Source organism: Anas platyrhynchos, chromosome 3, assembly GCF_047663525.1.
Source record: "Anas platyrhynchos isolate ZD024472 breed Pekin duck chromosome 3, IASCAAS_PekinDuck_T2T, whole genome shotgun sequence".
Lineage (NCBI taxonomy): Eukaryota > Metazoa > Chordata > Aves > Anseriformes > Anatidae > Anas > Anas platyrhynchos.
This window is the reverse complement of record NC_092589.1, coordinates 88576911-88600546: the sequence shown is the minus strand read 5'-3', so window position 1 is coordinate 88600546 and position 23636 is coordinate 88576911. Positions and strand designations below refer to the sequence as shown.

General features: G+C 40.3%; 3 long non-coding RNA genes across 5 annotated transcripts in view; 2 read left to right on the top strand and 1 right to left on the bottom strand.

The window, feature by feature from the left end:
- Positions 1–706: 706 nt before the first annotated feature.
- On the bottom strand, positions 707–21781 carry LOC119716414 (uncharacterized). Of its 2 annotated transcripts, none has more exons than XR_005264360.2 (4): positions 21423–21781; positions 16241–16425; positions 15352–15533; positions 707–2130 (listed from the first exon to the last, which is right to left on the bottom strand). It is a non-coding gene; the product is annotated as an uncharacterized lncRNA (long non-coding RNA). The 2 variants fall into 2 exon arrangements; XR_005264359.2 differs by having other exon boundaries at positions 15352–15530; positions 21423–21776.
- Positions 2124–7712, top strand: LOC110352499 (uncharacterized). Its single transcript, XR_011808510.1, has 2 exons — positions 2124–3863; positions 4427–7712. It is a non-coding gene; the product is annotated as an uncharacterized lncRNA (long non-coding RNA).
- The window catches only part of LOC106016697 (uncharacterized), a 28416-nt gene continuing 22987 nt past the window's right edge, over positions 18208–23636 (top strand). Inside the window, exon 1 of one of the 2 annotated variants that reach the window (XR_011808508.1) lies at positions 18208–18723. This is a non-coding gene — a long non-coding RNA (uncharacterized lncRNA). The remainder of the gene's footprint in view (positions 18724–23636) is intronic. The other variant, XR_011808509.1, reaches the window with a different exon arrangement.

Genomic DNA, 23636 nt, shown 5'->3' with positions numbered 1-23636 from the left:
GATGAAACTGGAACTTGCTTATCATGCTCTTCTGGGCTTTGAAAGCTTTAAAAAAAGTGACAGTGGAGGAAGTATTATGAAGGCCTGGGAGGGCTTTTGAAACCCCAGAGGGAAAGTTATATTAAGTCAAGTTTCACAGAGTCCTGCTTGAAAATCTAGAAAGCAGCCTTTTTATATTCATAAGCATCAATAGCCTAGGAGAGACTACTAGCACTCCAGAAGGTAGCATTCAAGCTGACCTAGACAAAAGGCAGAAATCCTACCTAAAAACAAAGATAAGAATAGAGATCTGTCCTCAGGAAAGATGGAATTCAGCTGCACAGATCCAGACAGGGGAATGACTAAGGAGGTAGACATTCAACAGAAGAAAAGCCAGGATGCAAAGGGATCATCTACTGAAAATAGGCCAAGCTATTGTGTTTGACAGCATTTGTCAAGCTATTGCACAAGAAGCAAACATGCTGAGTGGTGTCAACAGGAGTGTTGTCTGTAAAGCCATGCTTTCTGCAGCCAGAGTGGCTGCCCCTGCCTGGGCGCAGTGCTCTGGTAACAAGGGGATGCTCATGAGAAAGGCAGACTGGTCAGGGACCTTGTAGATGAAAGGGTTAAAGAAAGCAGTGGTTTAACCTCCAGCAGAGACAGTGGTGTTTAATAGGAAAAGTTTTCAAATATGGGGAAAGCTGCTGGAAAGAAGTCGTGCTTCATTCCCACTGTAATAGTAAAAGTAGTAAGGAGATTTAAATGGCAACAGGGAGCATTTAGTGTGGATGTTGACAAAAAAGATTCAAAGTATCTTGAAGACTTAAGTTTTTGAAAATAGCTTGTAGGCTCAAAAACAATATAACAGGGACCAAAAATATGAAATCTAACAGTTGTAGCTGAACAACTGAGAGAATTCAAAGCCTGATAAAGCAGCTAGGTACAAATGACCTAGAAACACATAGTGAACCAGGAGAATATCAAAGACGTATGTGAGACGATGTGGGGATTCACAAAGGAGCTGTTGTAAATCCTGCCTGGGGCATGGGCATGGTTTCTCCATGTCCCTGACACAATTATTTATGTGGGTTCAGAAACCTATTGCTGGCTCTACTTCCATTAAGGCCATAGCAAGCAGTTGAGTAAACAGTTGCAGAGCAGAACAGGCTTATTTAGATACAAAACTTGCTTTGTGTTTATATTCCTACTAGCAATTTACATTTTAGTTTTTGCCTTGTATTTTATGTACTGTTTGTTGCATTTGGAATCTCTTTTTATTTTCTTCATTTGCCTCCAATTTAAGTCTTTGATGAAATCCATACAGCTGATTCCTTTCAAGCTAACTACAAGCATTGCTTTGTAGTTTTATGTTACATATTTTACGTAGTTTTATGCACTATTGTCTGCCATAATCTCCCAGCTGATATATGAAAAGATTAATACACCTAGAAGTGTATCTTCTGGGCCGACACTTTTATTATGGCCATTGAGAATGCAATAAAACTGATTCACTATTCGTGAGAGCATGTAAGAAAAGGGGAACCCGCTGAGTTTATTACAATGCATTTGATTATTAGAAGAAATTCATACGCTGTTACAGTTCCAGATGGTTTAAAATTTGCAGGGTGGCAGATACCTGCAAGCTGATTTTGTAGCCTGATTGGAGGCATCTGCTGGTGTGGTCTCCATTCCAAGCCAGTTGTATGGAAATCTGAATTTTGGTTCTATCAATAATTGTTTCATTTCAAAATATTTTTGTATTAAATATAAATAATAGACGAGATTGTGTAAGTGTAGCATGAAATGACATTTAATATACATTTTGGGTGTGAATCAAAGCATTAGATTTAACATTTTTGGTTTCAGTATTGATATTACCTCTAAATAAGGCAAACTGGAAAGAAGAGGCATATAGACTACAAATGAATTCCTAAAAAGGTGGCTTTGGTGAAAGCTGCAAAATAAAATGTAGAAGCAACCAGAGTACATTGGACTGAACATTGGGAAACCTGAGTTTAAGTGTAAACATTGTGGTGAACATACCAAGCAGTCCTGAAGGTGTCAGGCAGATGCATGAGTAAGTGGATCAGCAGTGTTGACTTCTTGTTTTTTTTTCCAACCCATGGGCACCTTTAAAATGTCTGCTGTCGCCTGCAGGGGAATGAAACTTGGTGATGCTGGCATTCAGACCTTGGTATCCTGCTCCCTTTGCTGTGGTAGCACATATTTCTCTGACACTAGCATGGTGTTCATGTCTTGAAACGAGACTTTAGGCACTGCTATTTAGGCAAGAAAGTATTTTAATATGGCTGGAGAGAGGAAAGAGAAATCGTATTCTTAATAAAGAAGAATGAAATGATATAAGAAGAAGAGTCCCTTGATCTGACTCACAACAGCCCCCTACCCTTCTCTGGCCACACTCCTGGCTCACATTGATGGACTGTGCTGAATGACATTTTAAGTAAGCAGATAGACATTTCTTTATTCTTTATTTTTCATTTTTTTTAACATATGATAAATGTGTTTTAAATTGCTGGATCAAGGGGCAGGGATAGTAATATATGCACATGTGGAAATAATGTACTGAGAAAGCTCTGTGGTTTCATATGGAGGAAAAAGATAGCAGCCAATTCTAGCTCAGTGGGCAAGTAATTATCCAGCAATCTCTGTACATAGCATTCTAAGTTCAGTGCAAGAACATGCATCAGTAAGGTGCCATATGATTTTTCCTTTATAATCTGAAGTTTGATTTCAGGAATGACCTACACATCATCACCACAGGGATAATTTAGAGACGAATGAGTTTGCTGAATGTTAAAATTAATGTCTTGTTCCTGTGCATGATCATCAGGTTAGATGTTCACAGACAGCTTAGGGCTGTTGTTTATCCCTACTTGGTTCTAATTGCATTTTACCTCCACTCAGAATAATAAAAATATGACATTTTTTATCTTTAACATTAAATAATATTAAGACACTTGTAAGGCATAAGCTTGCCACTGTTCCATATTCTGCTTGCTCCATTTAACATGGGATGTTACGGTTTTGGAATTCCTTCCCCTGCCCCATCCACCATGTTTCCAATACACAGACCAACCACAGTCTAAAAGATTTTTATTATAAAATCAAGGAGAAGAAAACCAAAAAAATGGTGTGAATTCTTCATGAGGAAGCACAGTGCATGGTCTCAAAATAGTACTTCTCACTGAAGAAGTATGAGACCATTAACGGTGCAATATAAAGAAAACAAAGCCTAATGTTACCTATCCATCTGTTTCCTGATGTCTATTTTTTTCATTCTTTTTTTTTTCCCCACTTATAATGACTTTATTCCTCTACCCTTGCAATAAGTAGGACTATGATAATGCTGTGCCATCCCTGCTTCATCTTTTGTCTGTCACCCAAATTCTTTCAGCTTTCTTTTTTGCATTTGGCAGCATCAGTGAGGTGTAAATTTCCTAGCAACACTGAGTGATGTGATTCAGCCTTAAAAAAAAAACATACATTATATTCTCTGTATTCATTTTGAGTATATATTTGTTTATCTTCTCTGGATTCATTTTTAGTATATATTTGTTGAAGATCGGAAGTCAAGAACTACATGGATGTAAATGATCAGCTTGATATTTTCCTTATCTTCCTGAACTGCTCACCTTGCCTGGTGCAAATCACTTCCCTCCACCTGCTTTCTACTTTTCTACACAGGGCATTGCAATCTGCTAATGTCTACCTCCCTCGTGGTGTGAATGCAAATAAAGTTTAAACTGCTTGATACTTTATTCAGGCATTGACATGGGGCAGGTTTATCTTATTAAGAGCAATATGGCAAACTACTGGTGGCTGAGATCTCACAGTGCCCAGCTGCAGTTAGTCCCAGTTCTCAGGTGGGTACCGTTTCCTACATCCTTGAAAGAGTAAGGCTTTTAGGAAAGTGAGGGTTTTACAATGGGTGTAAAACACTGAGTCCCTTTACTCAGTGTAAAGATGGGGCAGAACTGGTTGCAATAACAATCTAGATGGAGGAAAGGATGAGTGGGGTTGCAAATTGCTCCTCTATCACATGAGCAAGATGATCATGTATAGGAGATAGAAATAACAGCATGGGAGAACTGGAAGCATGAGGAAGTAAAATGACTTTCACAAGATAAAGTGTACGTGTATATACTCTCTCAAACTCAAAAAGACACAAAGACCTCTAGATTAGCAGCCTTCTGACAGCTGGTGGGACAGGTCTGGCTTGCAGGAGGTTTGTGGTGGCCCTTTTCCCCAGAGGCAGTGGAAAACAAGTTGTGTGAACTGCAAACAAAGCCAAATGCCACCTTGTGCTCCCCAAGCAGTGCGGGGTGACAAGAAGAGGGGCTAGATCAATGTGTAGGTCAGTACTGACTCCGTGCTGCTGGCAGCAAAGCCGCCTCTTCAAGCTGACGTGGCATGACCTGTTTTACAGGTTGGAAAACATATTCCATGTATTCAAGATGCATTTAATTGGCCTGAACGTGAATGTCTTGCTCTGCATCACGTGCAGTCTACGTGCAATGTGGATCACTCCGTGAAGGATGTCAAGGAACAGGACATATGAGCATAAACAAGCCCAGCAAGAGTCAACAAAGTCAAGCTGCAGTGGAAAAAGGCAAACAACAGACTCTGATGTATAAACAAGAGTACATCTTGGGAGAAGCATGACACCCTTCCACTTCTTAGCTACTGGGAACGCCATGGCCTCGTTTTGTTTAGGTCTGTAAGAGGAAATCAGTGGTCTGGCTGGTGAGCTCCCAGGGCAGACAACAAGGACTGTCTGGAACATGGGGAGGTTAAATGAATTAGGGTTGCTTGGAGCCCTTGGAGGCAGGGCTGTGGGATAAGATGTTTCTTGATCAGCTATGTCTAACTATGTCAAGAACTCTTGAAGAGTTGAGGGGAATGATGTTTGTGCTGTTGTCATGAGAGGTAAGATTAGAAGCAGACAAGTCAACTGCAGCAAATAAGTTTCAGTGTAAATGTCAGGGAGAACATCCCAAACAGGACAGACCGTGGGACAGGCTGCTGTGGGAGGCAACATGGCTGAAAAACTGCTTGGAAATCATGGGAGTTACAGTGAGGTTATGTGGTGTAAATGAGAATTGAGCCTCTGATTCCCTCCATAAGTCAATGCTGGTCCTAAAAATCATAGCAGGACCACTGTGACAACAGACTTCTGCTTTACAAAAGTACTCACAGAATTTGCAGGATGATATGTTTGTTTTTGGAAAATGCCTCATTGGAAAGTATAGGATCAGACTTCCTATGAGAAAGGGCATCAGATACAACGATCTGAACTTCTGAGTTTTTCAGTGTGCGCCTACACCTGGTAGATGTGAGCAGGCACCCTAACTGCAGATCTAAGCATAGAGGAGGTACCATTTTCTCAGGTTGCTCCTATGGTGAAGCCAAATCATATAATAGGTTTTATATGTTCCAAAGCTCATTATCATTAAAAGGTTTAAATGATGTCTTTGTGACTGTGCTGCTTACAGCTGTGCTGTTGGACTACCTCATGCAGATTTAGCTTTACAGAGTACGAGCAAGCTACCCAGGGAGTGTTTTCATTAGTAGCTACAACTCCGTGCCAAGCTTTGTCTTTCATATCATATTTCTGCTGAGCTTTCCTGCTTCTCCACCATTTTCTTCCCCAAGGATATAATCAGAGGTTACAAAACCAGAAAAATGATACTGAATGTGCAGCAGGCACATAATAATGCACAGAGAAAGCAAGATTGTGATAACCGAGATAACCAGGACACTTTTGATTTCTAGTTATGTGTTTCTATGAAAGCAGAGCTCATTTTTGTTTGTCCAAACAGATGTTGAACAAATGAACTATTTATCACTGAGTAAATTGTTTGCTGAAGGCGTGCTGTTAGGCAGAAGTACAGCTCTACACCCAGTACCTTTACAATCTATCTATAGATTAAGCTGGTATCGTCCCAATACCTCCTATACTTGCTGTACTTATAGCTTTGTCATGTTTTGACTGCTATACCTGGCTCTACAAGGGCATTGGGAGTGCAGGACTAGGAGAGCGCACAACACCCCAAGAGGTTGTGCTGAAGATTAAACTTTGATGGGGCCAACTGCGACAGTCTACTGAAGAGCATCCAACCATAACACCTCCCCAACAGGTGTCTACTTAATCTATAATCTAGGTAAGAGACACTCGCTGCAGGCTGTGACTGTTACCAGTGATAGCTGACAACTATTGGCCTGATTATTTGGAACAGAAACACCCACTGTTCTTTGGGAAGCTGACATAGCTGCAAGATGGAAGTTGATGACATGGATAATAAATAGGGGATTTCTGTAGTTCTTGGTAAGAAGACTTGTTACCTCCACACAGGCATCTCGGAGAGAGAAAGAGCAAGGATATATGGATGTCTCCACATCTTTAAACTTTCAGCTCTTGAAATTTTTTTGGCTCTGCTCCACCTCTTCAAATAACCCATTAACAGTTACAGAAGGAGGTCTATTTGGGATGTTCAGAAACACCGCATGCTGCTAGTCACTGCTTTAAGTGACTGTGAGAATGACAGAGACTATACCTGGTACTCCACGTGTTTGTTGAGCAGAAATACAACCCAGCCTTACCTGCAGGATTACGTGGAAACAGTGGTAAGTGTAGGGAGAGTTACCAGTTTTGCATACCCACATCTGTATGTCTTGAATGAAAGCACAGCAGTTTGTTATTTTGTGTTCTACAGCTTGCAGCTGCGTGTATAAACACTTTACATTTGAAATCCTCCCAGATCTGTGCGGGTGATGTGAAATCCCCAATGATGTAGGTCATATATCCTGGCAGGGGTTCAACTCAGCATCTCCAAATGAGTGTTGATGAGGTATGCAGACTCATCAGATGCTGTCTGTATTTCCATTCTTCTGGGGTGCAGATGCCCATGAAAGAAGACATGGTGCTGGGCCAGAGCAAGTACTAGAACTGCTGCCCTTGAGCCATTTTAGCTTTACCATCTGGGAAACAATCGATTGCATCCATTTAAAAAAAAAAAAAAAAGTTCTGCATTATTAGTTTCTTATTTATTTATTTATTTATTTATTTACTCCTTGGCAAAAACAGTGATTTTAAAAATTACCAAAAACTGGTGCATGCCATGCTGTGCTTAGAGCCAGGTGTGGAATTTTCCCTGGGGGCCACCGATGGCTTTTGGCTGAGGCACCTTCCCAATGTGAGGATGCAATGCTCAGCTGCCAACTGCACATACTTTGACTAGTTAGGCCATCTTCAAGCACTTATGAGGAATACTTTAGAATCAGAAATGGAGATGAATTTCCATTCTTGCTTTCTGAAAATCCCAGAGTCCCAGCGAGCTGTAAATAATCTGTTCCTTTCAAAATGCACTCACTGCCGTCTGGTGAGCTAATTGTGATTGTAAGAGCTTACTGGTAGGTTCAAACTGGAAAAAACATTACCAATAGTCAAAATGAAAAAAAATCTGCAGATACAGTATGGATGTAACTTGGGTAATGCCTAGAGAGCCTGGCAGGTCTGAGAACCAGATTACACTTTTTTTTTTTTTTTTAAATCATCTTTTTCCTTGTGCCAAAAAACAAGAGTGTAACTCTAGTCCTACTCTTCAGCAAGCTGTATTGGACTTTATCTGTTTTTATTAGAGTGGTCAGTTTTTGTGCAAGTCTTTCCATACGTAAAATTAAGTGCAGAAAATAAAGGAGGTAGAAAGATCAAATGACTGTGCTGTTACATTATTTTTTCTTTTATTACTTCCAGCAGAGTATATAAAGCCTATATACTATCATGTTTTATGAGGGAGGCAGATACTCATATGGAAGAGGTTCATATATAATTTGTGATCGAAAATCCCACTTTTTTAGTTTTCTTGGGAAATGCCACTAGTTTAGAGAAAACTCACATTCAGTCACAATTCGTTTTCACTGATGGTTCCCAAACAGAGTTCCTATTGCAGAGTCCCAAAGCCACAGGAATGTATCAAGTTTCCTTTCAAGCTTCCAGATGATCTACAAGCATTTCAGTAAGCCCTGGGTAGACTCCTGATACAAAAGTAGATAAATTAAATCCCTTTATAAATGAAAGAACTTGCAGTCCCATACCCAAAGATCTTTTTAATGGGATTTTATTTAAATATAATTATAGAAAGAATTTATTGCTTTTATAAAAGTTTATCAGGTAAAGCAATACAGATACACTTGCTAAAAGGTTTTGCAAACAAAGATTTTTGGAAGTTCAAAAAGCAGTTTAGTCCCCAGCTGCCATGAGCAGCAAATTCCCATTTTGAAAAATCTCCTGTAACTGATTGTAACTGATGCACTGATTTTCTAAACAGATTTTCTGAAACTAGATTCTGCTTCACATCAACCCTCTAGACAGCCTCTCAGGTGCTAAACTAATGGGATATGGTGTGCAGCTTCAGCTGAGTGTAATGTAACTGAAAACTTGTCAACTGAAAATGTTCTGGTTAGATCATTAAACTGCTTCATGTTGTGTTTTCCTTGGGGTACGTGAAACTTCACGCATACACACACAATATCCAATTTTAAATGGTTTAGTGGAGAAGCAGCTGTCAATTCAGCATGCTCAGGTAAGTCAGGACTTGGTGTACACTGTACCACTACTGCTAAATGGGACAACTGCAGTGTCCTTCTCAGTGGCCACAGCTCATCTGTGCCAGGCATTATACAAACATGGAGCAAAAAGTTCCTACTACAGAAGGCTCACATGAAACAAGGAGGGCACAAAAAGGTGCAGAGAGATGAAGGAGCATAAGAAAACAGTGAAACAACAGCAAAGCAGCAGGAACATGAATCTCAATTCATAGCATGTGTCTGTTAGAGTCCAGGTGTAGATGAGAACATGGGACCAGGTGTATCTCTTTGCATCTCTTTAATGCTACCAAATATTAACAGGCATTAACTTACTATAACTGTGTATTAAAATTAGGGTTATGCTACTTTGCATGATTTGTACATTAAAGACAAATAAAGATCATTAAGATTGCTTTGAGTAGGACCCTTAGTGTCATAATGTGTTTTAAGGTTCAGAGGAAGAACGATGATGACTTGAGTCAGATAGAAACTTTAGAATAATTGAAAATTTGAGGGTGACAGATTGCTACTTGGTTAAAAATATGAAAAAAAAAATAAAAAACAACAAACAACCAAAAAAAACCCATAAAACAAACAAACAAACAAACAAACAAAAACGAAAAACAAACACACACACAAAAAAACCAGCCTTTCTTTGTTTTTATTACTCCCCCATGTAATTAGCTATTCTGGAAATATCATTAAAATGGCTTAAAAAGAAATGTTAGCCATAAGAGAAGTTTAATCATTGCATTCAATTTTCTTTGTGGAAAATCATAGGTTTTTAATGTAATTGAATGTAAGAGTTCTGCAGATGTAATTGTTGTGCCTGTTAAAAGAAAAATTAAATAGATGTGGCACTCTCCTAATTAGCTCATCTTCCTCTTGCACACCGACTCACCTCTGTGTACAGAACTGGTGAGTGAAAAAATCACACAAGAAAATGAGAAATGAAAGAAATTTAAAATAATAATAATAATAAAAAATCTGTCTTCATTTTATGTTCAGCAAAATACTGTGTTTATAAATAGAATGGCTGACCACTGTATTCTGGCACTGCCTTGCCATGCAGAAGGTAATTCAGAAACTGAGGAGGTCCAGAAGAATGATGAGGGTGGTGAGATTATATAGAGAGGATTCCAGACCTAGCAACTTTGGAAAATTTGAATCAAACTTGAACTTCATTAAACTTTCTGAGTTTCTTTCCTGAATTTTGGAAATATCAATGCTGTACAATTTCTCCCACGGCTTAATGCTTTATTTTTTGCAGCCGTGGGGAGAGATGCTAAATCAGTTTGATTCAGAGTTAGCTCTAGAGAGCAACTTCATCTCAGGCACAGATGCTGCTGAGTACTGTAATAAAGCCAACAGTTTTGCGCCTCTGAGAGACTGACCTCATTGCAAAGGCTTAAGATGCAAGGCATTTTAAGTGCTGGGAAAATCGTTGTCAGCCAACTGTATTGGGAAATATTTGTGTCTGAGTGAAGGGTAGCACACATTCTTGTGTAGATGAAGAAAGATGTATGTTCATCTGGCTGTACTTCAGAGCACTGTACGTACTTCTCTGTATCTAGTATATGATATGTACAAATGTCTGGAACTGGCAGATACTATTTTTTGTTAAACATTTGGTGCTACCTACAATCATTTCATGTTTTATCACAAACCCAGGGACGTAATAGAAGGTCTGATAAAAGCTGGAGGTCTCTTCCAACCTAGAGATTCTGTGATTCTGTGTGATTCTGGACATCTGTTTGCAAGGGTCAAATTTTGAAACAACAGGAAAACAAACAAGAAGTAGATGCAAGTTTCCTGATGTAAATACTCAGAAGACATGTTTTACCTGCTAAACTGAGGCAGAAGCACAAGGGTCTTCTGAGATCCCAGTTTTGAGGGTTCAAGATGGCTCAAGTTGCTAATTTGGCCCAAGGTTTGTTATTGTGTATTGGGATAAAAGAAGGAATATTGATCATCTTGGTGTAATTCCAGAAGATTCCTGCAGAAATTTATTAGAATTTCCTGTTTTTCTCTTTCTCTTCCTTTCAATTTTGATGCTGAATGTGAACTTTCAAACCAAAATATTCTTGAAAGATTTCTATTCTGAGAATGTTTCACGAAAAGTGTATTACATACCTTTGCAGTGTCATCATCCATTTATGGCAATGATTTCATTCTGCAAAAATTGTAATTCACTCTAAAGTTAGGGAAAATACCATAAAACATTGCTGGAATTGCAGAAAAAAAAGCTAAGTCTAACTCACCTACCAGAAGCTTGAGCATTTCAGTAAGTTGACATTCAAATTTGATTAACATATTCCGGATTCATTGAATTGTGATAGTTTTCCTCAAATGATCTTCCTGACTTCATTTAATAAAATTAAATTCAAGAATTATTTAATCTTTGATGTTTCAGAGACTTGATGGGAGGTGGGTGGGACACTTGCATTTCTCCAAACTCTTTTGTTAATATTGGAAAAAATAATATTTGAAGTTTTTGTCACTGTATAGTGTAGGGCAGTCCAGTTATGGTAGTGTCTATTGCTTAAAAACCTCAAAGAAATCAAATGCAAGAGTGTATCAAAGTCATAAGAAGACTGGAGAATGTGGCATTAAAATTCAAACACAGCTTTGGATTCTAATGAGAAGCAATATTAAGATAGTTGCTTCAGAAGAAAAAGCTTCTGAAAAACAAACAAACAAATAAAAAACAAACAAAAAAACTCCCAAGGAGAAACAGCTGTTTTTGACCTACTATGTGTTTATCAGTTCATGACATTCCATTTTCATGGCCCCAAACTCATAAAACAATGAATAATATCTTTAATACTAACACATTAAAGCATTTTTTTCAATAGGCAACTCCAGTTAGACTACTGATGAACTGTATGTTAGACATAGGTTTCAATTCCTTTGTTGTATCAACACCACATAATACCATGATCTGCTTTCCCAAGAGTGCGAATGAGGTAGTGTTAAATTAGTTTGTAGCCCAAGTTAGTTGCCAGTCCCTGAACAACAAAATGTTTCCATTCATGTTAGGAATCATATGGATCTCATTTCAGGAAAAAACCCTATGGATTAAGCTAAAGAATTAGAGCTCCAAACTGTATTTCTTTGGGCAAAGAAGATTTTCTCACCAATTCCTGCAATATGAACATACTTAATATGTGCTGAAACTGTGCTTGGCACTGTGTATACTGTCTTGTAAAACAGTCCCGCCCTTCAGCTGTCTATAGACTGAAAAACAGACCAGGAAAAGGCTAATTATTGAGAAAGCAGACAGCAAAAGAAATTCAAACACATTAGAAAAAACTTAGCTGCAAGTCTTGAAATGAATGACAAGTACTTCATTTCAAGAGTTTCTATATCTATTGAGTCATTACATAGAACTGAAAAACTGAGTTTGTAGACTGGTGTTATGGCATTTCTTTCTTCCTTTCTGAACTCATCTGAAGTCTCAACCCTCACCTTGAAAAAGCGTCTTTACCTCAGAAGATATTGAATGACTGCGCGTATTATTTTTTTTTCTCAAATTTTTAAAGAATGCCTGGCAATAAAACTTGTTTAACACATTTAGTGGTCCCAGGGAGCCAAGTATCAGACCTCCTGCCTTTGCCATTCAATGTGAAGAATGATGTGTTCTCCAGATGACAGTAGATCAAATTGTCATGGTACTTAGAGATTCACCCAGAGGTGCTGAGCAGCCTTAAATCCCAAGCATATCAAAGGAGTTTAGGAGCACTCAGGAACTTTGGAGGCTTCTAGATGTGTCACTGGCATAGTGCATGCTTGGACTGATGAGCTCTGTTCACAGGCTTAGTTCTGTTCTGGGGCAGTAAGACCTGACATCTAGCTCATGAATCATAGCTTTTCCTTGTCTCCTGGGCAAAGTGCTGACATTTAAAATTCCAGAACAATAAAAAACTTGGTCTTTTAGTAAAATAAAATAAAAATTAGTGTTTTCAGCTTGCAGGGTCAACGATGTGTTCTTCACTGAATTGGTCATGTTCCAATGCAACCTGAGGCTGCCAGGAGAAAACACTGGCCTGGAAGTCTGTTAAGGAACCAAAAGGGGTGACTTTTTTGTCTCCCTCATTGCCCTTAATTGATTAAGTGTTGGTAGACATACCTTGAAATATTTTCAAAACTGAAAGTTCACAAAGTCTGCATTGTGAGCCAGAGGGTGGGTGACACTATTTTGGCCTACCACCTATCCCCATGAAAATCTCATACAGATCAAGTTAAGTAGCCTAAACTGCAGGAGAGCAGTCAACCTCTGCATGTCACCATAATGAAGCTGCTACTGCTATCTAACCTGGACTAACCTCTAGAAAACATGGATGTAAGTAAGGTAGAAGGAACAGAATACCTAATTTATTTTCTGTGGAAATAACAAAATTTAGGAGATTGGAACAGACCCTGAGGTGAGAACCTACTACATACACAGTGGTACACAGTTTTATGAAACCTACAAGCCCTCTGATGGAAAGTTCATGGCTATTGGTGCTTCTGAGCCTCAATTCTATGAGCAGTCAATAAGGAGTAAGTAGCTTGGAGTTGTTTCACATCAGTTAAGCATGATTGAGTGAGTTCTTTAATACTTTATGGTGCTTCATGACATTAGTTATGTCGATTTCTTTGTAAAAGCCAAACACTTCCTGAAACCAGTTGGGTACTATGGTAGCAGTTCAATTGATTTTCTTCTTCTAGTAGTTGATTTCTTTGGTTTTTAACCCTTCTTCATCTTACATTCAGATACTACACTTAAATTAGAAATTTTATCCTGAAATTATGGTAGTGGTAGTCTGTGACGTGGCTTAAACAAGAATCAACTATTTTTTGAAATAATTTTATTCAGAAAAACGTGAATATGCTTTAAAAGGAAGATAACTTTTTTATTATTGCAAAGAAAATTGCAAGCAATTGCAGTTATTTCTGCTATAAAATTTTTAAAGACACTTGAAATTATTTTAGAAATGTTCATGGGACATAGATCTTACTATTTCCCAATGAACTTTTTATAAAAACAAAGCTTTCCATCTATCTTTTTCCAGTAATTCCCATCACAGAATTGGAGTGTTTTGTGCGTGTATGTGTGTTCAGCTACAGATAAGATTTTTTTATATTTGACTAAATACTTTTAGAATATAACTATAAAATAAAATTTGTGTGCTTGAAAAATTAGAACGGGTCATGCTACTTGTTATTATAAGAAGGATACAAAACTATTAGAAAGTGTCCAAAGGAGGGCTACAAAGATTGTGAACGGTTTGGAGAGCAAGACCTGAGTAGCAGCTGAGGTCCCTTGGTTTGTTCAGCCCAGAGCAGAGCAGGCTGAGGGGAGGCCTCATGGCGGCCTGCAGCTCCCTCATGAGGGGAGCGGAGGGGCAGGCGCTGAGCTCTGCTCTCTGGGGACAGCGACAGGACCCGAGGGAACAGCATGGAGCTTGGACAGGGGTTGGTCAGGCTGGGGCTTAGGGAAAAGTTTTGCACCCAGAGGGTGGTTGGGCACTGGGACAGGCTCCCTAGGGCAGCGGTCACAGCACTGAGCCTGGCAGAGTTCAAGAGGCATTTACACAATGTTCTCAGACATATGGTCTGATTATTGGGTGGTCCTGTGAAGAGCCAGGAGTTGGACTCGATGATTCTTGCGGGTCCCTTCCAACTCAGGATATTCTATGATTCTTTCCTTATAGACATTTTCCCACCCAGATCTTTGCCTACTCAACAGATGTTCTCTGCCAGGCTTTTCCGTATCTCGTCCCACCTTGTAGCAGCTTCCTCTTGGGGTTGCCCTGAGGACTCCTGTGCAGATTTCCTTCTCCTTTTCCTCTGCCTAATTTTTATTGCCTTCAGCGTTGAGGCTTCTGCTTCCTAATCTCTATAACCATCTAGAAATTACCTCTGCTAGGAAATTATTTTTTTCCTTAAAGGAATGTGTTCTTAAAAATAAAACTAAACTTTCAGGGTAGACTCAAGAAATGAGTAATATTTTGGCGCACCACCAGAGGTTTATATTCTCTCCTTCTCTTCTTTCTGTTCAGTTCCATTAGGTAGATTTTCAACTCACTTTAAAACATAATTGGAAATCATATCTTTGTTTGCCTTTTTCACTCCCCCCCCCCAAACAAACTAACAAAAAACAAAACAACAACGAAAAAACACCAACAATTCATCTTGCTACTCTGGAAATATGAAGTACTCCAAACAAATTATTATGGGTAACCAGTGCTTTGACCATTGCCCTTATTTTCACTATGTTCTCTCAGCCATAGCTTTTGACTTCCTCAGTTTATGCCACCTGTGGTAAAGACAACAGAATCCTTGCATTATGCAGTAGACACCTGAAATAATCCTGCGTTTTCCTTCCCTTCTTCTATGTACAGCAACTGAGCTCAGTTTATCCTATTCATATTTAAAGGTTTTGGAAACTATAGACAATAAAGTTATTTTTCCATTGTCTGGCTGTTTTTTGTTGTTTTTGTTTGTTTGTTTGTTTTTTTCTCTCTCCCCCTCCCCCCCCCCCCCCTCCCTTTTCTTAAGAAAAGGACCAAATGGTTACCACACTGTCACCAACATCTGCTGCTCAGTTGCTTAATCACCAACTTGAAAAGCCTCCTGGATGCTTCTCTTTCCCAGCGCTTGCTTCTCAGCTATACATAGCTTTTTTTTCCTCCAAGCTAATCAGCTTGGAGAACCCATGAGGATGACAAGTGTTAGTCCATTTCCAAGGAAGAAATAATAAGAACAATTAAACCTTCTCACCTGGTGGCTTCCGGGGCAGTTGAAGTCACAAAGGAGACTTCTAGGCAGGTTTCTAGCCCTGCTGAACCTGCAGATTCGGCTGCTCTTGGTTGGAGGGAGGAGGAGGTGACAGCCTGGTGCATGTCTGGCTGGGGAGGGGCACATGGAGCTTTGTGTCAGTGTGAAGGCTCACTGAGATCCTGCTGAGGCCAAGAAAATGCTGGTGACACAGCTGCAGAGGAGGATTTCCAGATCATGACCTGAGGCCTGAATTAACCCAGGCAGATGCATCAGATGATCCCATCTGGTTGTTGATTAGCGCCCTCCAAGAACAGTCTGGGAGTCTGCTTTATTTGCCCTCCTTTAGTCTCTGTTGGAAAATTCCTCTGCATCCACGTTGTTCTGCTTATTAGAAACCTTCTCCTAACATATAGCCTAAAATTATCTTTCATGCTTGCAGACTGGAACACTAATGTGTTGTTGGGCTGCAAAAAAACACCCAGAAGAGACACTTCCCAAGAAGAGGTTATCACTAACTGAACTGTGTGTTTCACTACCTTTTAAAATGCGTCTTGGGTGCTCATTTTTTTCTAAACAGTTAAATAACGCTGTCTGTTGTGACCACTTTTCTTCTTTTGATATGCAACCCAAAGTGAATCTTCTCAGGATGCCACTTTATCCCATCTCTTTATCTCAATACTATTACTGGATGAACGAATTTCAATGCACTTTCTGTGGGACAGCTACTTTTGGGGCCATGGGAGATGCTGACTACTGAAAGTGTCTCAGAGACAAAGACACACGTGTAACATGGAGACTCTATCAGTTGCGTTTTAGGTTTAGAGAAAACTGGGGTAATAAGTGAGCTGCAGCATAGTTCAGATAGCTTGGAGATATTCAGTGAGCCTACCTGAATTATGATTGTCTCATTTGTTGCCATGCTGGTGGAGGTATAAGTAATGAAGGCAGTTTGATAGGAACCCCATGGAATTAAAAGGAAGGGCTTTTTCCACAAGGATCCTTCAGCAGTGTCATTCCCCACTGTAGCCCAGGATGAGTGAGGAGGAACTTCAGGGCAGTCAGTGTGTCCTGCAACTGTTAAAAAGGATCCGAAGTAAGTTGTCCTGTTTGCTCTTCACCTGTTGTGCATGCCTTTCTGTTTGACTCATTTTCCTTTTCCTCAGTCTGATGTAATTTTTACAGATGAGACATAAATGGAAAGATTCCAGCAGAACTCTAGTAGCTTTTTCCATTGACATAATGCTTTATGCTTTTAGAACTGTTTCAAGTAAATATGATAGTTAATAGAGATAGTCAACAAATTAGTAACATAAGGTACTTTTGGAGGATGAGCAAAGACCACCCAGCATATCACATATTTCTTCTACACACATATATTCCCTGCCTTATTCTAGCCAGTTGCTACACAAACAGCTCTAATATTACAGTCCTGTTTTATCAATTATGTCTAGATTTGCCACAATCATAATTAAAAAGCGTACTATATGCTTGACCAAAGAATCACGGAGCATCCCAGAAAGAATAGAAAAGAGGGCTCCTAGTAGCTGATTATTATTTCTATTTCTTCCATGACCACTTGACATACCTGACGTATTTTTCTAACCAGTTCTTAAAAGTTTTACATTAGCCATTGTGCTTCTTCAGTCTCATAGCTAAAGCAACATCAAAATTAAATAACCAATCCTTACCACTCATATTCCCTAACAGATAGAGTTCTTATTCCTTGAGATTCCCATTCTGTGCCCCTCTTGAAACCAATGAAGGGATGACAGTTCAAACTGGGGATAGGTTTTAACGTTCCTGGGTAAAAATATCTCATTCCTGGGTAAAAATATCTCTGGAATGTTTAATTCCACAAATTCTGCTGGCACAAATGAGAGCTGCAAATTCTTACCTGGGCATTAAGCATCATTGAAATGTATTTTTTTTTTTTTTTTTTCTTTCTAACTGCAATAGCAGCCAGAGAAGAAACCTTTCTTTTCAAAAGTCTTGAGAATCTACTCCTCCTTTTCTTTCATGCATGACTTTTCATTTATGTAGATGCTCATAAAACATAGCCCTTCCAATGCTCTGGCACCTTTGGCAGATTTTGAAGTATAGAAAGACGATCATTTTGCATTTCCTTGAGCTTAGCCGCAAAACACAGCAAGACCAGAAGGAAGGAAATGAGTTCAACCCTCTGCCATCCGCAGGGCTTATGTCCCTCTGTCGCCCACCCACCTCCTCACAGGAGGGGAACATGATTCTCTCTCAGAGACAAATGACTGCATGTGGCTCCGGGTGAAAATAATTTCCAAGACATTGAGCCCTAATAAAGAATTTCTAGCTCTGCCTCTGCTCTTAGGACAGTGAGGCTCAGCAGCAGCACATTGCTAAGACAGCCTGGTGGGCTGCCTTGGGGAAAGGAGGACGTCTCTTAGGGAAGGTCTGACTTTCTGAGACTGGTTTTAAAAACTGGGCCTGACAGACAGCCTGTTGGCAGTGCAAATCCACAGAGAGCCTACATTTGGTGTGTTAGTGGAGGGAAATGCCTTTTCAGAAGTGGGGGGCTGAGCTTATTAGATGCAGTCTCCAAACAGATCTTAACTACAGCCCTGTGTCAGCACAGCTCAGTCACCTAATCTCCAGCTGATGCAGGCTCAAGAGATGGTTGCAAAATTCATGTCCAAAAGAAATGGGCACAATCCTTCAGCAATCCAGTAAGTGGAAAAAAAGCAACCTTTGCTATAGTGCTTGCTAATCTTTGTCTGGGAGCTGGGATGCTAACCAGACACCCCAATTACAAAACCAAACAGGAAAGGCCAGCGCACACCTGTCAGGAAACGAGCAGAAAGCCTGGCTCTTCCCATTGCTGGATACCACCAGCCAGTACTGCCCGACTGGAGCCAGCTCTGCTGTGACCCAAAATGCTACATAATGCAACTGACAGCTTCGGGCAAGCTGAGACAGCAAATATAACAGTCTGTGCTAGGGTATTGTTCTCTCAACATCCCACTGCCCTCACTGCTGCAGCCTGGAGGCCTTCAGAGTTGTGGATATTTCACACACCTGAAACTAATGATGAAAAGACAACATCTAAGGCCCTTTTATGAGAATCCCACCTTCATCAAGAGGACAGTGCAGTGGGAGGGGGAGTAGGGGAGGTAAATGGTTTTCCTTTCTCCCATATCTGCAGAGGAGTAGAGATGAGGAGCAGAGGTAAAAGGAACAAATGAGTAACCCCTTGTTCCTTCTTAAGAAAGAAATATTTAGGCTCCTATCTTCAGAGATCTGGGTTATGATTCCTGTGTGGATGGATAAGAATGGCAAAAATCAAGGCATAGTACCAGAGGAGATGGAAAAGGAACAGAAGGCCCTGTCCTGGAAGCACTGGTGAGATTTGGTGTTTTCCCACTCAGTGCTGATTTGTTTTTTTTTTCTGTTTGTTTTTGATGCTCCTGTGCTGAGGTACCTAGCTTGCATCACACATTGTGTAGTGATGTCTAGTACCTAGACCTGGTGAGACGCAGAGCATCCAAGACCCTTTCTGGACTTAGTCTTAAAGCATATCAAGTTCATGTCTGATGCGTATGGGTACACTGCCTTGCTTGGGACCCACTGCCATCTGCAGTCCATGCCATCAATAAGAAATCAATGCTAGGCTGGTTCCAGTCAATGGAACCCACAGCCCAGGCCATTCTCAGTCCTCCGAGTGACAGGTCTGCCTTCAAGCAGGGCTGGCAGATGTGAGTTCTGGGCTCTCCTTGTCTTTGCCACTCAGGGTGCAACTCAAAATGATAGCTGAGCTTGGTGAAGCCCCCTGAGGCTGGGTCTAAGCCTGCTGCTGCCTTCAGAGCCCACGGGGCTGGAGCTGGCTGTTCCACAACCACGTGCCAGGGGCTGGTGCTGGCCTGTGTCCCTCCAAGCTTCATCCTCTGGAATATTGGCCCAGGGAAGGGCTGTGCAGAAGATGAAGCACATCTGCTTAGCCTGCATTTTTAATCAGGAGGGATTGTTTTCCATGGTGAGGGCTGTGTGTGTGCAGGCAAAGAAGATGTCCGTCTGGGTTGGAAGAAGTAGGCGCCTGATTTCACAGCTTGGATGCGTATATATATATATATATATATATTTTTTTTTTTTTCTTTTTTAAATCAGTATTTAGGTGCACTTCAAGCAAAAAAAAAAAAAAAGAAGCAAATCCTGTAATTTTTTTTTTTCTGCTTTTTGTTTTTTATAAATATTTCCAGACAGGGACCCTATCTGTAGCATTTTACAGTTAGGGAGGATGGAGCAACAGTTCAAAAACTGGCATTATGTTCTCTTGATTTCCCATCTATTCCCATGGGGATTTAGAGAGGAACTGCACCAGACACAGCATTTGGCAGATTTTGGTCATTATTTTTATTTCCTTCTGTTTTTCTTTCTGTTTGATCCTGATGAGACTGGTGTTGAGGAATTTGCCACCAGTGAAAGGGTTGCTGAGCTTTCAGGGAGGATGAGACCATGAATGTTTTGTGTTTCTCCTGGATAAGAAAGGCAAACAGCATCCACAGTAGCCTTATTTAACCTATGCACTACCCCTCAGACAGCCTGAAATCAGGCCTGCCGAGATGGCAAAACAGTGCTGCTCTGAGTCTGCAAAAATAATTAGGATATTCCGCTGCTGCAGGGACTGGGTCCAAGCGAAGACAATCTGCCTTTGAACGCAATCAAACATGAGCTTCTGCTCCAGAGGCTGGGGGGGAATGCCAGGAGGACAATTTGAGTGCTGGTGGGATGTCTGGTGACCCCGGGGCCAGGCAGTGTGCCAGGCTGCACTGACCCACTCAGTCACCACCACCGCCTCCGTCCCTGAAAATGCCAGGGCATTTTGAGGTTTCTCACTGGGACTTTTGGTTTTCTAGTATTTAAAACATGCCTAGACTGTTATCTTGGCTGCTGTTACCGATGTTAATAACATTTTCTAAGGAATATAATCATTTACCTTGAATTATTACAACAAATTAGCAATGGGAAAATGGTAATGTTCCAGTATCATCATATTTGTTTATTGTTTAAAACACATTAGGACAGATCCTGTCAGTTTCTTTCTTGGGTTGAAGAAAAGAAAGTTTACAAATACTGTGGCTGAGCAGCTGCTAGACCTCTTGTCAGTATCTGTCCAAGCTTGGATCTAACAGCTTTTCACTGTCAAGGTGAAATTCTCAGCTGCAACAGTGCTGGAAATTTGCTCCTTGTTCATTTTTTCCTCTAGGTCCAGGAATGAAATAACATTATAAAAAATGCATCTAAACAAGCCTGGAAAAATATTTGCTGTAGTACAGAAAGAAGGAGACAAGAACGTTTGCAAACCACAACAATTTCTGTGCATATGTAATCAAATCGTATTTGATTGGCAATGTGTATATTTCCTCCAGGCTCATTCCTCTACTGCAGTCGAAGTACCACATCGTTACAGTATTATGCTTGTGTGCTTTTTTTCCTGAGACAGGTCTTGTTTGTTCTCTTCTCTAAATCAGGGAGCAGGGACTCTTACTCGTGATTTATTGTCCCAGCTACTCTTAAAAAATGCAGGCTTACAGTCAGATCACTTTGCTGAGTTAAATTATTGGTTGAGTAAATCTGAAGAATGAAAGAAACTTGAGTGAAAAATCTTACCAATATTTCAGTGTCCTATCTGAATAAAGCTCAGACTTTGTGAATAGCTGAGTCCGTAGAGCACATATTTCACAACCCTGGCATTAAATATATTATTTCCTTGAAGCAGAGATTCTGATAAAGTAGAATCAATTGGATTGCTTATAACCACGTTAGGAGCCACCACCACAGCTGGGTATCATTGCCAGTTGCATTTCCATGGTATCTGAGGTATTTGCTACCTTCCCAGTCATTTAGGAATGAGTATTTTTACTTTGTTCTTCTGTCAAGCCCCAAGATATCTCACCAGCCCAGTAGATTGAGCTAAAAGGTATCTGGCAGTCAGCTACCTATAGTTCCCATTTTATTGCTGAGGATGGAGACAAGAAGGGCTTTCCTGCCATCCCTTGATGAATACTCTCCCATGGCTTCTTGCAGACCTCCTGGCCCCTTACCTTGCTGCCCTGGTGACTCCTCTCTTGATCCCTCATGTTATAACACAGCAACATACTCACAAGAAAGCAACAAAACCCAAACCACTCCTGTTTGCAGATGTCAAGGAAGCCGGGCCAGCATCCAGCAGGCAATGACCAAGTGTTAACAAGCTTATAATTTGCAGAAGCCCTCTGATGTCTCTGAGAGGGAGGCCGGTGCTTCCCACCCCCACGCCCCACTGGGAGGGTTTCTGGATTAGTTTTTGGATTAGTCACATTGGAGGTGTCAGCAGAGCAGAACAAAGGGAAGAGCTGGCTTTGATTATGAAAGGATGGTGCCTAAAGACATCACTTGGAAAGAAAACCATCACCTTGAGAGGCAGAGAGCACCAGAGACTTTAATCTCCATGTGTTTCGCTTGGGCCACAATGCAGACATCACAGAGAGGGTTACTGCAGGAAGGGCCAGCTGCTGATAAATGAGCTTCATAGCAAGGACTTCTTCCTGGGGATAAAGCTTGACCCTGTTCTAGTGCCTGGGCACTTGCGCCCTTGGCCCAAGACTAGAGGATATTAACCATGACTGGCTGTGGGTGTAAGCAACTTGTAGATTGGTGATTACTCTGTACTCTCTTTTCCTGACCTGTCAGAGCAGCAAGGAGGATTTACACAGAACAACAATGGATGTTTCACAGGGATAGAAATCAGGGACGTGGCTGCTTGGAAAACTTCAGCATGAAACTGAAAAAAAGAAAATTAAAATTTCCTCTAAAGAAAAAAGAGGAAAAGTGCAGATTATGTTTCAGCCAGCAATGTCAAATGTTGGGGGGAATTGCTTCAAGAAGGCAAGTGATGAAAGAATTGTGGTTTTCTATGAAAAAGGAAAGAGAAAAATTTCCAAGAAAATTTTTTCCTAGTAAAAAATGTACTTTTCCATTAAAAATGAGGAAAAAGATTAGATCAGACAATTCCTCCCTAGTCTTGGTTAGGCCTAGTATTCCTGAGAGGACGTTATCCACTAGGTGTCAGTCTATTGCCATACAATAAAAACAAATGAACCAGAAAAGTCATCAGGAGTTTTTTCAGGATGAGAATATTTCCACTGAACTGTCTCCTGTTAAAAATGTTGCCAATAACTCCTTAATTTCTATAAAATTCCTCAGCTTTAGATTTCCAGAGTTTTTCAAAGTGATTGCAACACATTCCATGTACTATGCCAGCCAGATAGTTTTCCACTACCACATCTAACCCCCGACTGACCTTTGGTTCACCAGATCTTTAAAAAGTTTTAAGCATGTCTGAAGCATACAAGAAGGTTTTAGAAGCCCCTCCAGCCCCCCAGTTCAGTTCACATTCTTATTGCTTTTCTAGTGACAGAGGAACAAACCCTTATTTTATTGAGCTATGAGTGCACAGCAAAAATTTCTTTCTCAATATTTTATACAGCCAAAGTAAACATCTTTCTCCCTCAGAACTACCCATAAAGACAAATGGGTTGTATTCCATGAGGTATGGCATTTCAAAATTATCTATGATTCTCCTGCTCTCAGCAATCATTCTTTTTGCAGCACCTGCAGGTGTTGCAGGCAAATGCCAAAAATAAGTCATTGTAGATAATGCCTACTGAAAAGGGTGTTCTTCCCACTGCACTTGTGGCAAGTGCTGTGATGTTGTAAATTGCTTACATTGACTTTCATTCCTGGGTTGACTTCTGTGGAATTTATGGCATTTATATCACAAGAAAATGTGGCCAATGATTTCTAAACTTTGTGGTCTGGGTGGTAGGCTATTTAAGCATATAATGCTGCTCATGCCTGCATCAGCATTGTTTGTGCCTGCTTCACTATTGCTTGTCTTCCGAGAAAAATTAGTAAGATTTACCTCTGACAGTAAATGCAATGGGAATAATTACTTAGACCCCAGCTCAGAACGGTACTTTCTTTCCTAACTGCAAAACCAAATTTTTTGGGAGACTTGTTCACATATTTCCCGTACTGAATTAGAAGCTGAATTTTCAAAAGATAAAAACTCTCTTCCACATGCATATATGGTAATAGCAACATGGACAGTTCAGATTTTCTGTGTTTGGCAAATCAGCTTTTCTTAATAGCACACAGAAGCAACTGGCTAATATTTGAATTACAAAAACTGCTCGAACATCCAGGTTCAAGCCTTTTCTTGATGTCTTGATGCTCAGTTGAGACTCCTCCATGGAGAGAAGAAATTTTTTGTGTTA